Source organism: Stegastes partitus, unplaced genomic scaffold (genome assembly GCF_000690725.1).
Source record: "Stegastes partitus isolate 25-593 unplaced genomic scaffold, Stegastes_partitus-1.0.2 Scaffold28, whole genome shotgun sequence".
Lineage (NCBI taxonomy): Eukaryota > Metazoa > Chordata > Actinopteri > Pomacentridae > Stegastes > Stegastes partitus.
In genome coordinates, this window is record NW_007577759.1 from 66383 (window position 1) to 79682 (window position 13300).

At 40.4% G+C, this 13300-nt stretch overlaps 1 protein-coding gene across 1 annotated transcript in view; it reads right to left on the reverse strand.

The window, feature by feature from the left end:
* Window positions 1-13300, reverse strand: part of LOC103369379 (rho GTPase-activating protein 26) — an 89815-nt gene that overhangs the window by 56188 nt on the left and 20327 nt on the right. The gene's annotated exons all lie outside the window — the stretch shown is intronic.

The following is a 13300-nucleotide window of genomic DNA, read 5'->3' on the forward strand; positions in this document are numbered from 1 at the left end:
AGTGGATGTCATGAAAAGTTGAACAGAAAGCCCCGGTAACATGGGCAGGCTTTCCTGTTGGACTCAGCACACAAGGTCAGTTTGACATTTTGTGCAGAGGAAACACTACTTTCATGGCAACAATAAGCCACAGAAGCAGGGAAAGTGTGTGAGAGTGAAAAGACGAGGAAGTGGACTTCTTTCAGGCGTTGCCGTGGTGAGCGCAAGTTGAGGGGGAAGCTGGGGTCAAAGGTCACCTTTCGTCAGCTCCATCAGCTTTATGGGAAGCTAACTGAGGAGCTGCATATTGACGCACAACATATACTTGCTCATCGCTCTTCCTCTACCCACAGTGAAGCGTAAATGGGTGATTAAGGTCAAATCTGGTCATGAGTGTAGATCCTTTTACACAACCACATTTCAGATCCATCATCTGCTGGTAATACAATCCACCAACACAGCTGGAGAACAGTACAAAAAAAAAGGCTGTTCAGTGCTGTTAAGTCAATACCATCTAATACCTTGTCATACAGTCCCTGCGGGCTGCGTAAAGTGGGTTAATGTTTGGAGGTGAAGGGTGGATCATTAATCGCAGTGGAATCAAATTCAGCCTCTTCAGTCATCAGAACACTGCAGCATAGATGGTGTTAATTTTATGGCTGACTAGAGAAACACAATACGAGTGTGTCTATCAACAGTGTATGAACAAAAAAAGTCACTTTTAATGTTTTGTTAAGGCACAAGAGAAATCAAATCCACAACCCCTTCGACACTGTGTCAGTTTGAGTTGGACGCAGCAACGATAACGTCACTTCGGAGATCGAAAGAAAGCATCAGAGATTGGCAGGGAAACTGGGTGAAAGAGAGGAAAAACAGCTCAGAGTTGTACTTTATCTCATCACCTTCTAAGGGCTAAGCTGGCTGCCTGTACAGTAAATATGTCATCGGGACAAGCTGCAGCCAAGATGCTCGAAACAACCTCCAGGCTGTAGCTTACTCTTTACACAAACAGCCCTGCACACATGCAGGAGGCACATGCATGCAAGTGCACAAACATGAATGAAAGTCTGCAGCCAGGCTAGTGGCTAGGTTGGGTTATACTTAATGCACAGGCATACTTTGAGCTAAATGCTAAGCTCAGCATGCTAACATGACAAAGTTAACCATGTTTACTATCTTACTTTGGCATGGTAACGTGCCAATATGTACAACTGAGGAATGGGGATTGTTTTATAGATATTTAATCATAAAACGAACAAAAAAAAATGACTAATACGATGGTATCAAAACTATTAGAATTAATACGAATGAGAAAATCAATGGCTGAACCAAACTTGATGATCATTCATCTAATAGTTGTCAAGATGTTAACTCAAGGGGGGAAAAAAACAGAGGATTTCTAAGTTTTTTCATCCTTTTCATCAACAAGTTTTGAGATGTTCAGTAGGATTTACACAATTACAGATATCACTTCATCTAATAAACAATAAAAAAAAATCCATTTTAAGAATTAAGGCAACAAAAAAAAAAATGGTGGCCACCTGCAAGTGTCCTTTTCTGGCATAGGCCTTCATTAGGAGCTGAAGGCATTTGAGATCTATGGCTAAAACCTTTAGAAATATCTGATCATGTGTAGGAGTGTAAAGTTCTATTCTAGACTGATCTACACACATCTTCAAGGTGTGCACTGGATTCTATGAATGAGGCTGTTTCTAGTTTCATATTCACAAAAGCAAAGATAAAGACACCCTTTTGAATTACTTCCTACACTGCGCTGAATCTCTTCACGGTACAGGGTAGCTCAGGATACATCACTGCAATGTATTAGCCTCATAGTTCCCCCTCCTATAACAAGGCGGACACACATGTGTGCTCCGGGGCCATTCAAACCCTTCTCGACCACATCAACTGAAAAGAAATGTCGAAACACACGCACATGGGTGCATACGCTCATACACGGTTTCTGCATACCTCTCAATCACACACTAATTGCCACCACTTGTATAAATACTCCTGCTGGTGGTTGAACTACGGGCTGACACACAGACCTGAGGCCTAATACCACAGTCATACCCCCCACTGACCCCCGACACCAGCCATCCACTGTCAGTTTTATTTTTAACATCCGCTTAACCACAGAGGAAGGAAATGAGTTCATATTAAAGATTTTAAATTCAACACTGGTTTGGATTTCTTCTTTTTTTTTTTCTTCTCCACATTTCAAAATAGTGAATGAAACTCGCTGAATTTTGTATACACCTCAAAACCTTTAACATCATCAATCTCTGCAGTTTTGTTTACTTGTCCGAGACTGTGATCTCTACATGCAGGTCAGGAACTTTTGTTTTTATATTTACTGCAATAATGTTTGCCAGCAGCAGCCCTGTGGACCATAAAAACCACCGAGCAGAGATGGAGCTTCCTTGCATGTGGGAATCATGACAGTAAACACACACACACAGAGGTACTACGGAGGGTATTCACTGGCCCGCATTTGGAACCACTTATAAAAGCAAACATGGGCCAACACATGACACAGCACCGGGGTTGACAAAGCAGACCCACACTGGAAACGCTCCCTTTGTCTATCTCAGCAGATGGCTTTCATCACATGTGAATGTGTCGGAGCAGCAACTGAGGGCACAAGTGTTTTTTTTTTCTGTGTGTGAATGAGAGTGTGTCAGTTGTACAAGTTCCCTGTAATTAGCGGAACAGATCTTTTTCACTTTCCCTTTACATCCAAACTTTCATCAGGATAAACAATCTAAAAACAACTTGCATGCGCACACGCCCCGCTTGCATCTTCATTCCTGTTTAATGACTGTCAAGCTGCCCATCCCAAGGAGGGACCCCATGGAAGGAATTTAAACAAAGGCCGAGAGAAAGAAAAGAGACATAAAACGAGATGAAATCATCTCGGAGAAATCCTCTAAATCTCCCTGAGATTGTAAAGTCAATGAAGTGACTGTGCTGGTTTACGGTGGCTTTTCTTTGCCCTGTAATAGCACTGTGCTCATCAGAAACTGGCTGAATGGTGGTCAGAGGCCAGCAAAGTGATCAACAATGGCTAAATAAAGCCTGGGAACAAAAGAAACCATACAATGACAAACAAAGCCCCAACTAGAATGAACTGAGAGTTGGATGGTGAAGTAGGGGGGAAGGAAGGGTTGAAGGAAACAGAGAGAAGCAAGAGGAAGAAAGTCATATAGTTGTAGCGACGGGAAGGAGGGAACTGAGCTGAGAACCAGCTGTAAGAGAAGGAAATGTGAACTGTTGCTGTTTCCAGATTGAAGGAGACACAGAAGAGAATAGAGGTTTTGGGGATTAAGGCATATAAGAGAACTCTGGGATATGAAAGAAATATTATTAATCAATATCATCTATTTTCAAAATAAGACGTGCACTTAAAAAAATCATTAGTTTCACCATATGTGATGTGCCTTAATAGCTTTTAGGTACAATGTTATGGTCAGATTGCAGTGAATTGTTTTGTCTTCCATTAGTTTGAAGGAAAATATAGTCATTCCCTTGACAAAAGTGTTTTCCAAACTATATGTTAAATTTACTAACCAAGAAATCCCTAATCTGTCAATCAATCAGGGCTGCAACTGATCAATAATTCATCCACTATTATCACTAGCAGGAAGAAAAACACTTCGTAAACTTAATTAAATTATGAAATAAATATTAAATAAAACCCTTCAGTCAAAGTTAACATCTTCAGATGTTTGATAATACCTAATTGTGGTATTATGGTATTTTTTAATGAAAAAAAAAACAGCAAATCCTCAAATTTCAGAAACAGATATTTGACAATTTGCCTTGACAAATGACTAAGCATTTAACTGACAAAGCATATTAGTGCTCATCTCAATTTCTGTGGCCAAATCTGCTTTAAAAATCCAGCACTGGTCAGGCTCAAACAAATATACAAAAATGTCAGACCTCCATGAAGTCTAGATGTTCAAATATCTAACCATTCGCTGTGCTTCTTCACCAAGTCAGTGAAACAATAAACGTCCAACCACTTCTCAGCATCTGTGGATAAATTTCAAACCCCCCTGGATCCAAAATCAATTCTAATAGTTGGAAATAATCTGTGTAGATGTGGAAGTTGAAGAGAGAGACACTGTACATCAGTGAGGCTTTCTCCCTCCTCTTGTCCCAGGCCACATAGCTATCACATCCTAGAAACAAGCACAAAGAAGCCAGACCACGACAAGGAGCAGGAAGTCCAGTTTCTGCGTCTCTCTGTTCTTTGACTCTCTCGTAATGTATTTCTCTTTCATGTTCATTCCTCTTATCTCTACCTCCCAGTCTTTTGTTATTTTCTATATTTGTTTTTGTTTATTCCCTGTCAGATTCTCTCAGTTTTATGCTCTGTCACTCATGCCTCCCCTTCCTATACCTCACATACTCCCTCTTACTCTTTCAACCTCTCTCTCTCTCTCTCTCTCCCCTCGCTCTCATTTTGGCACTGCCACGCCTGCTGCTGACACAGCGAACAGAGACAACCAGGGAGGTTTTCCTCTCTCGTTTTTAAAAAAGAGCATCTGCGGGGTGAAATCATCCTGCAGACTGCCGGCTGCCGCTGGAAAAATCCACAGCAGGAATGTAGGACAATCTGACTTGGAATCCGAGTGGAGGACACGCATCCAAAAAATGCCCTGCTCTGGCTAAAACTGACCTCGTAATTCAACGGAAAACACCAAGGTTTCGGCCAGTTTTATAACATTCTAGTGAAATGGGGAGAACACAGACACCACAGGTATCTGCGAGTCTGCAACAAGCATTAGAAAAAAAAAAGACTGGCATTGTAACAGTTTATTCTTGGAACTACCTCAGGTGAGCAACATCACCCACTGTGTAGAGATTTCAGGTTGCACACCGTCACCACTTTTGTTGTTTCCTGTGAAAATTAATGGATGTGCCCACCATTCGTTTGTATTTTTGCTCGGAAGATCTGATGCTTTTCTTTGGTTTCCATCACTGTAAACGGAACAACTTTTGACCTCAATTAAACAATACAGCAGTCATTAGGACACAATGTCTGGGCTATGGGAATGTCTAAACTCATCATTTTCCACAATATTCTGACAATTTATAAACCTAACCTTGATTTAACCCTTAAGGGGGGCAAGTGACCATATTTGGTAACCTCCTTGAACGTTCAGTATGTCCACCCTGTGCCTCTCCTTATTTTTAATGTTAGGCACCATATTTTGCCTAACATTTTTCAATCTGCTACAAAAATGTACGTCATACTGCCCGATTTGCAGAAATACATTTATTAAGCAAAATTTCAGTGCAAGACCCTCATCCGGCAAATGGGTTGGTATAAAAAAAGAGAAGCCACCTTCAATAGGAAGTGGCTGTAACTTAGTCACCAATGAACAAACGCCACATGTCATATCAAGGCAGGAAATACAAAACATTCCAACCTATGACAGTTTTAAATAACAGAGAGAAAATAAACACATCCCAAAAGCTATTTACAGACATGGATAACGCGGGTTACTTTGTCTTAAAACTGCCACAACAAGTTCTCATACTTGGTTAACCCCATAGTCAAGTGGTTACAGCGAATACCACATGAACGCCAACACCTTCGTCCCCGGGTCGATTCCCGGGTGGCCCAGACCTTTACTGCATGCCATTCCCCTGCTCTCTTTCCCCACGTTTCCTGTCTCGCTCCACTCCGACTCTCCAATAAAGTGGCAAAAAAATAAATAAAAATAGAAACTATTTTTCATACTTGAACACCAACTGGTGTCAGAATATCCTCGACTTTTGGACTTCTGGTTAATCAAGTCAAGCAAACCGAAGACATCACTGTGGAAAAATGGTGCAGTCCTCCGCTAAACATCTCATTTAATGGCATTCCCTGATATGACAACCATGACTTACTCGGAGGCCAGGAATGCTCTTCAAAACAGGAAATGTAAGAGAATATATGACCTTCCCTTTTCACAGTACTTGCAGCGAAGTTCATGGAATGACAGAAACACACCAAGACACAGACGCTAAGTGACAGACACAAACATGCTGACAGTGGAGGGAAAAGCAGGACTCTGGTAGACAAGGTGAGAGACACAGAAGGAAGCAAGCCAGAGGATGTCAGAGTGGTTTTCCTTCTGTTGTGGCTTGTTGCAGTTGTTCTGAGCTGCCTGAGAGACTTTGTTGTCCCACTTGAGGTCATCAGTGGTACAAGACAAGCTAAAAGCCAACACAAACAGTGGAAAAAGAACATCTCAGCTTTATCCGTGTGCCAGCAGCTTGTGAATAAATCATGCTAAGGTAACAACGCCGCGTAAATCTTTCACACATTTTTCCGTCAGCTTTGCCCGAAAGCGTTCTCAAACGATGAATCAAAACACTACCTGAGTTTGGCTTTAAACGCTTTAAATAAAGTCATTTTCCCTGGAACGACACAACATCCATGCAGCAGTGTAGAGGCCTGTTGGACACAGTACAGATCAAACCAGTTTGGCTGGAGTGGTGATAGGAGAAAGGGAGAGTAGAGAGGGTGGAAACCACACTAACCAGATTAGTGCCAGTCTCCAAATAGCCTTCGTCCACTTCCTCCTCTACGCCCGACGCAAACCTGACCTCTGTTCTCTGCTCTCCAGACAGCAACACAAACATGGAGGAAAACACTGCCTACAGCTCTCTCTGAGACCTAATCTGTGACCTTGTGAACTCAGTCATACTGAAGCTATTGTTTACTGCTGCAAAATTTAGAACATTGGCACTGAGTGATAAACTAATCAAGTTTCGGGCATGTGTTGCATTCACGTCAGGGACAATCACATATAAAGGGGGCTGAAAAAGACAGATGACGAACTAAACACGCGTGGCTTTTTTTTTTTCCAAATGCAGAGTTTGATTTGAATCTGCACAAAACAGTGCATTAATACAAATTTAATGCCACTTCTTCTTCAGTTACTAAAATGGATGATGGGATGTTGAAAATGTTCAGCTATGCTATATCTCACAACAACAACTGGAAGATCTGACCTTTCAGTTTGTGCCTGTATTGGTTAACAAAAAAGTACAGAAAGTCAAATTTGCTAAATTTGAGGAGACATTATTGTGGTGTATTTTAATGCAGAACTGACAAATGCAAAATAAGCAGAATTTAAACCATTGTATCTGCCATGCCAGTCTCGCACACATTACATGGTTAATAAAGTATCCTGAAGATGCCAGCTCTGCAGCATGGCAACTTGCCTTCCATGGATGCCAAACTCACTTACAACTGAATACTTGGATAAAATGCTGGTGAATTAGCTGCCAGCATGCTGCCTTAGAGCCAGCGCTGACTGTACTGAAGACATTGTAAAGACGCCAATGTTCTCTGTCTAAGACAACACAGGACAGCAGCTCTGAGCGCAGACTGTGTGACATTTACCAGGAAATAAATCAGCAGTCTCTAACAGGCTTGGCTGAAAGCCTCCCTGACCTCATTCCATCAACTCTTATGAGATAGACGGAAGAAAGGATTGAGAGAGAAACTAAAGAAAAAAGATCGAAATTTATAAATGACGGAAAAATGGGGGAAAGGTTATCTTTGTTTGACTTGCATAAAACTAGTTTCTTTTTATTTTGGTTGTTGCCAAGTTAGTCTTACCCAACCCCTTTAGTAGGTAATCACTGGGCGTCCTGTCCTACTTTCTTTTACCAGTTCCAAAATATAATGGCTTGTTAAATACCAAAAACTGGCAGTGAATTGAGGATTTTACAATGCAGTGAATGGTCATTAAATTTAGTATGTGGCTCTGACTAAGTAAGCCTATATACATTATTAATGTGGCATAAAGACAATAAAATTAGACAAAACATATAAATCTACGAATAAGATAATGTTCTATGCTAAAGTATTAACTGGGACATTCCCCATGACAAGTGAGCAGTTTCTATACACATGGGATGAGCTTGAGATGCAGCTAGGCTAAAAAGTGGACTGTGGACTGACATTAATTTCAGAAATAACATGATTATTCAAAAATTTGATCAGCAGAAAATTACTCATTCACAATTCTGACAAAATAATCATAATTAAGGTTCACATTTAACAGTTTTTTCTTCAAACCAAACTTTCATCCAGTCACCTTATCAGTGAGAGAATGATGAATGCCCCAAACTCAGGTTATTTGATTACAACTAAAATGTTTCCTGGACAACTGAGCAACAGCCATTTACTGATGAAGACAAGAGATGCGGGTGAAAGCTTCAAAGAAAGCTAGTAAGTAAGCTGCCGCTACTTTTGACTGAGTTCCTGCCTTTTTTTATTAATTTATTTGTTTTTTAATGAAAATACTCCAATATAAAACTTCACTGTTGTTCTTTGTTATACAAGAAAATTTACTGAATGCTTTTGGTCAGAAAAAAACTTAACACTTTGTAAATGTAGGTTCTCTGAAAATTTAATGGGCATTTTTTTCTATTTTCTGAGATTTCACAGAAATTTCATTGAAAAAAAAACAACCATGAATTGATAATTACAATAAACATTTGTTGAAGGCCTGATTTGGCCATAATATTCATTCTGAACACATTTTACACACCAGTATGTGCTATATGTGGTATTTTGTTTTCCCAGGCTTATAGTGCAAACTTTCTCTACATTCCTTATCACAGCTCTGGGAAGTTTGAAACAAGAAATGCCAAACATGAACAAGAAGAGGAAGTAAGGTCTCCATCTAGATTGTTTTCCAGACAGAAACACTGAACCCAAACGTTGACATGGGAACATTTTGTGACATTATAGCACCGGAAATATTGTATATGTTGTAAATACTTAGAGCTTATCATATGAACCCCTGGAACTCTTAGCAATGAATGGATTGCTGCATTTACAGCTTCACAGAATGAGTTGCCTTTTACTGCTAAATGAGAAATCTGTCCGTTTTCAAATTCAACAGTCAAAGCTGATGGTAGACAAACTCCTGACATACAGGTGGTGGATTTAGATAACTTTCTGACAACTTATTCTAGATTATTATTTAATGTCAAATAATTTGTCGTTTTATCGAACAGTCAAAACCAAATAGTTTTGCATTTTTTACTGTGAAAAAAGCAAAGCATTTTTGACAAACAACATACTTTTGGCAGTAAAAATGATGTTTTTGTGCAACATCCGTGTGGACAAACTTAAACTCATAAACACTGGCAACAAAATCAAAAGACAAAGCCTGGAGCTCCGGGGGCACACTAAGGGAACATGGCCTTAATTCTTTGCTTAGAGCAAAAAAGAAAAGTGGAGGATCCCATTTTGCTTTTCTGAGCCAGTGAACACATACACAGTCTGAATGGCCACCACATGGCAACCTTTAACTTGGCCAAGGACCAGTTATCCACTGAATAGATGCACAGAAGTCATCTTGTTGTGCATCCAGAGCAGCAGTCTGACATTCACCAGGCAGCCTGGTAGCAGGCACCCCCACCCCACCCCCTCTCACCTCGCTGCCTTTTATGTGCTGTGGCAGCAGAGAGTCTTCTGGAGGTATCCGAGGTTTTCAAAGAAATCTATCTTCAAACAGAATACGGGAGGAGGAATGAAAAAAAAATTGCACTTTGATCTTTCTCTGGATGCAGAGTCTAGCCTACTAGTCTACCTCTGAAGATGCCTTTATGAGCCACTCTCTCTCACTCCAGCTCATTCTTGCTACCTCTTTCTCCTTCCCTAGAGGCAGAGAAATATGCATCTAAATTAATATTCTTTTGGCTCCATGGATAAGCCTCGAAATCCTTCCCACCAGCACCCAACCCCCAACAGACCCCCGCCATTGCCAGCACTGTAACCTCAACTTTCAGCAAGCCAAACCCCAAGCACCTCCAAGCTGTAATCTCCCGTCTCTCGTCCCTCATTAATCCTTCATTCTCCCATCCCAACCTCTCCTGTCAAGATGTTACTAGGTTATCAGGGTAATCCTATTAGTTCACCAAGATTTAAGTGTCAAGTATGGCCCCTTCAGCACACATTTCCTAACGTGCATATGTGCATTCGCAAGAAGAAAACTCAGGGTGTCGTTTGTCATTTGCAAATGTGCTGAATTTTACATGACCATAGCTGCAAGGCAAACTAATACAGCAAGTAATGATTTGTCCCAGCGTGCATGAGTTCATGCTGCTGTGCGTACGCATGCATGTGTGAGCAAGCTGTCTCTGACACCTGCTGCAGCCTTGGGCAGGCTGCTAGAGGTTAAGAAAGGTTGAGAGCCAAGTCATAATTATGGCGTCTGACAATATGTTACTTATATGGTGAAATGGGGCAATAATGGGAATGTTGTTGCAATATTGCAAAAATATGTATTTCAGTATGTCAGCAGACATGTATTATACACACAGTAGATGGTATGACTCCATAACTGCCAGAAGAATAGGAAGGGAAGTTGTAAATGCATACTGAAGGCCCTTTGTGTATAACAAATATCCTGATGTATGAGCACCAGAGACAGCAAATGAGTCACATTCACGTCCATGAATCAAAAGGGCTTAGTCTCACCTACACTCAGTAAATCTGAGCCAATGCAGGATTTTAAGGTTGAGGAGCAGTTGTGATCTGGGCTGGTCACAAGGAGCACAGAAGGTCTGGAGCAGGAATGAGCAGTTCAGCTTTTTCCTTCACACACACAAAGCTCTTGACATGCCACTGTGGTCATGTGAATACCCCATTATTAAGTCCCTGTGACGTTCACAAGCCACGCTTTCATCCACTTCACCATATTCTTACACTTTGTGTCTGACATTCTGTCTCACTATGTCCCTCCCACAACACAAAATGTCTTTACAATACAGAGGAAGTATTGAACTCTCTACAACTCTGAACATGATTCAAAGAATTTCACCACACTCCTTGGCAATCTTCAAAAAGGGCTGCTTTTATGTGCATTCATAAGAAAAAATTACTAAAAATGTAAAGCATTTACTTCATATTTACACACTTGTCACACACACAAAGGCTGGATTTTGCTTAACTTGTTGCTTCCTATTTCCCTTTTCTTTAAATCTGGCGCATGCATTTCAAGAAGTTCTGTAAAAAAAACAATTCAAAATGTAGTGGTGACTGATCCAACCTGTAAACGTAAAGGCAACTTTAAAGCTTCTTTGATTAAATTAGGTTAAGTTAAGCTAAGTTAAGTTAAGTTAAGTTAAAACACAATAATATATCAGTAGGTCGGTAATTTGCTATTACTCTCAAAACTTGTCACTGACAGTAAATCTGCATAGAACATGAGAGCCTGGATCTATAGTTCACATGTTAAGTAATCAAACAAGGTTGACGAAAAACAGGATTTCATCAGCATGAATAAACAGCAACCACTGATTAGACCAATTCAAAAAAATAAAAATGGCAAAAATAAAACTAATAAAGATTTTAAAAAGACTGAACATTATAATAATACTGATTGGCTTGCCTTATATATCACCAGATGTCTATACGCATATGATTCATTACAGAAAATGCCAAGGCCACCCACTCTTTAACATCGTCTGTCTCCCAGTAGGAGGCTAAAAGCAGCCCTGAAGGCACCATCATACGCTTTATTAGCGTCCAACCACAGACACGCATAGTTCATTGGCCATTACAGATAGCACAGATAGAGTGCATGTTCTGTCCTCCAAGTCTGTTACAGTCTTTTGTTATTGTAGCCATTACTCCCTCTCTCTCTCCCCCCCTCATCCTGTTTCTCTCTCCGTCTCTCTCTGTCAGGACGGATCACAGCAGCCGGGGGGATGTGCGGCCGAGTGGCTTGTCAGTTTAAGTTCTTCCTCTGAGGCCAACGTGACAGAGATGAGACGAACACAACAGAAGACGGGGTTGGAGGTTCAAAGCCACAAACTGCCACCCTGCTAATGCACTCGCACAGAATTCAGAACTGGGAGTCTAACTTTAAAGACACAAAGTGCAGCTTTTTTTTTTTGCCTGGAGGCTGCAAAGTGGTATAATACAAATTCCAGCCTTTTTCTCTGTTGTTAGGCAGGTCCATGCCTTGCCAATTTTCAGTTACGTCTTCATTAGCTGACAGGTTATTTCTGTTCAAATCAAAGTGAAAAAAAAAAAAGAAAGAGGAGCTACCTACCTGGTAATGTTTGAGAATTTTACTCTGCTGTTGCCTCAGAAAATGCTTGATTGTGTAGTATTTGAAAGGCACATTACCAACAAAACTAAATGCAGGTAAAATTAGCATTAGAGGTGGCAATTGAATTTCCCTTCTGGGATGAATAAAGTATTCTTCATTTCATTCATTTCATTCAAAATATTTCGACCATGAAACATAAGGTCAATAAAAGAGACTACAAACACATTACACAGGTTTTACATTCTGCTCTGGCTTCCTTTTTGCAAGAAAACCTGCAGACTTGTGTCACCTTGGTGTGTGCACGGAAGTGAGTAATGTGGCAGGACATCACACCTTTGTCCTGCAGCAGCTGTGAATTAAGTAAATGTTGCTGCAGACCACAAACCAGTGTGACAAACCAGGTTCAGGCTAACAAGAAAGGCTGAGGATTTAGGTTCACAGATTGATTATAATAATCTACAAGCTATGCATGTATGTAATAAGCAAGAGTTAAATACTACAACTGTAATAAATTAAAGCTCAGTCTACAATATTACCTATAACTGTGTGTAACTGGTACATATAGCTGTCGAAGCCCATTATAATGAAACCACAAAACTAACCTCAAAATTAATTGAGCAGAAAAGAAATGTAGTGTTTTAAATCAAGGCTAAAATCTCCATTTATAACTTTAGTGTCAATGTGGAAAATGATACCGGACAGCCTACAAATAAGGTAGAGGGCTAGTTTACGGTCAAGCTGAAAGGGGAATTCCACTCAATTTGCCATTTTAACGTGTTATTCATTTGGTTTCAAACAGTTAAATCAATAGCCGCTTAAAGCACCTGGAATAAGTCCAATTAGCCGCAGAACGCACAAAGCGTCCAGCATGTGATGGTCTGTTGACAGTGGATGTGAAACTGACTGTGTGGGACCTACAGCGTACAGCGAGACAAATGAGCTTTACATTATTGTGGTTTTTGGTGTTTAAGGTCTGGGCCAGAAAATTTGCTTTTATCACCATATGATCCTCCGCAACAATTCCTGTGGTCAGATTTAGATTTTCACCGAACGTCTGTCAGTGTGACATCTTCCAACTGAAAGATGAATTTTTAGTTTCTATGTCAGCTGCACAGAGCAAATGTGATGGGAACGGTTTACCGCATTATTACATTACTCCCTTGTACCAATTAATGAATTGTATATGTTAAACTGCAGCATAATTTGAAAAGAATGCTGAAATGATGTAACTGTTA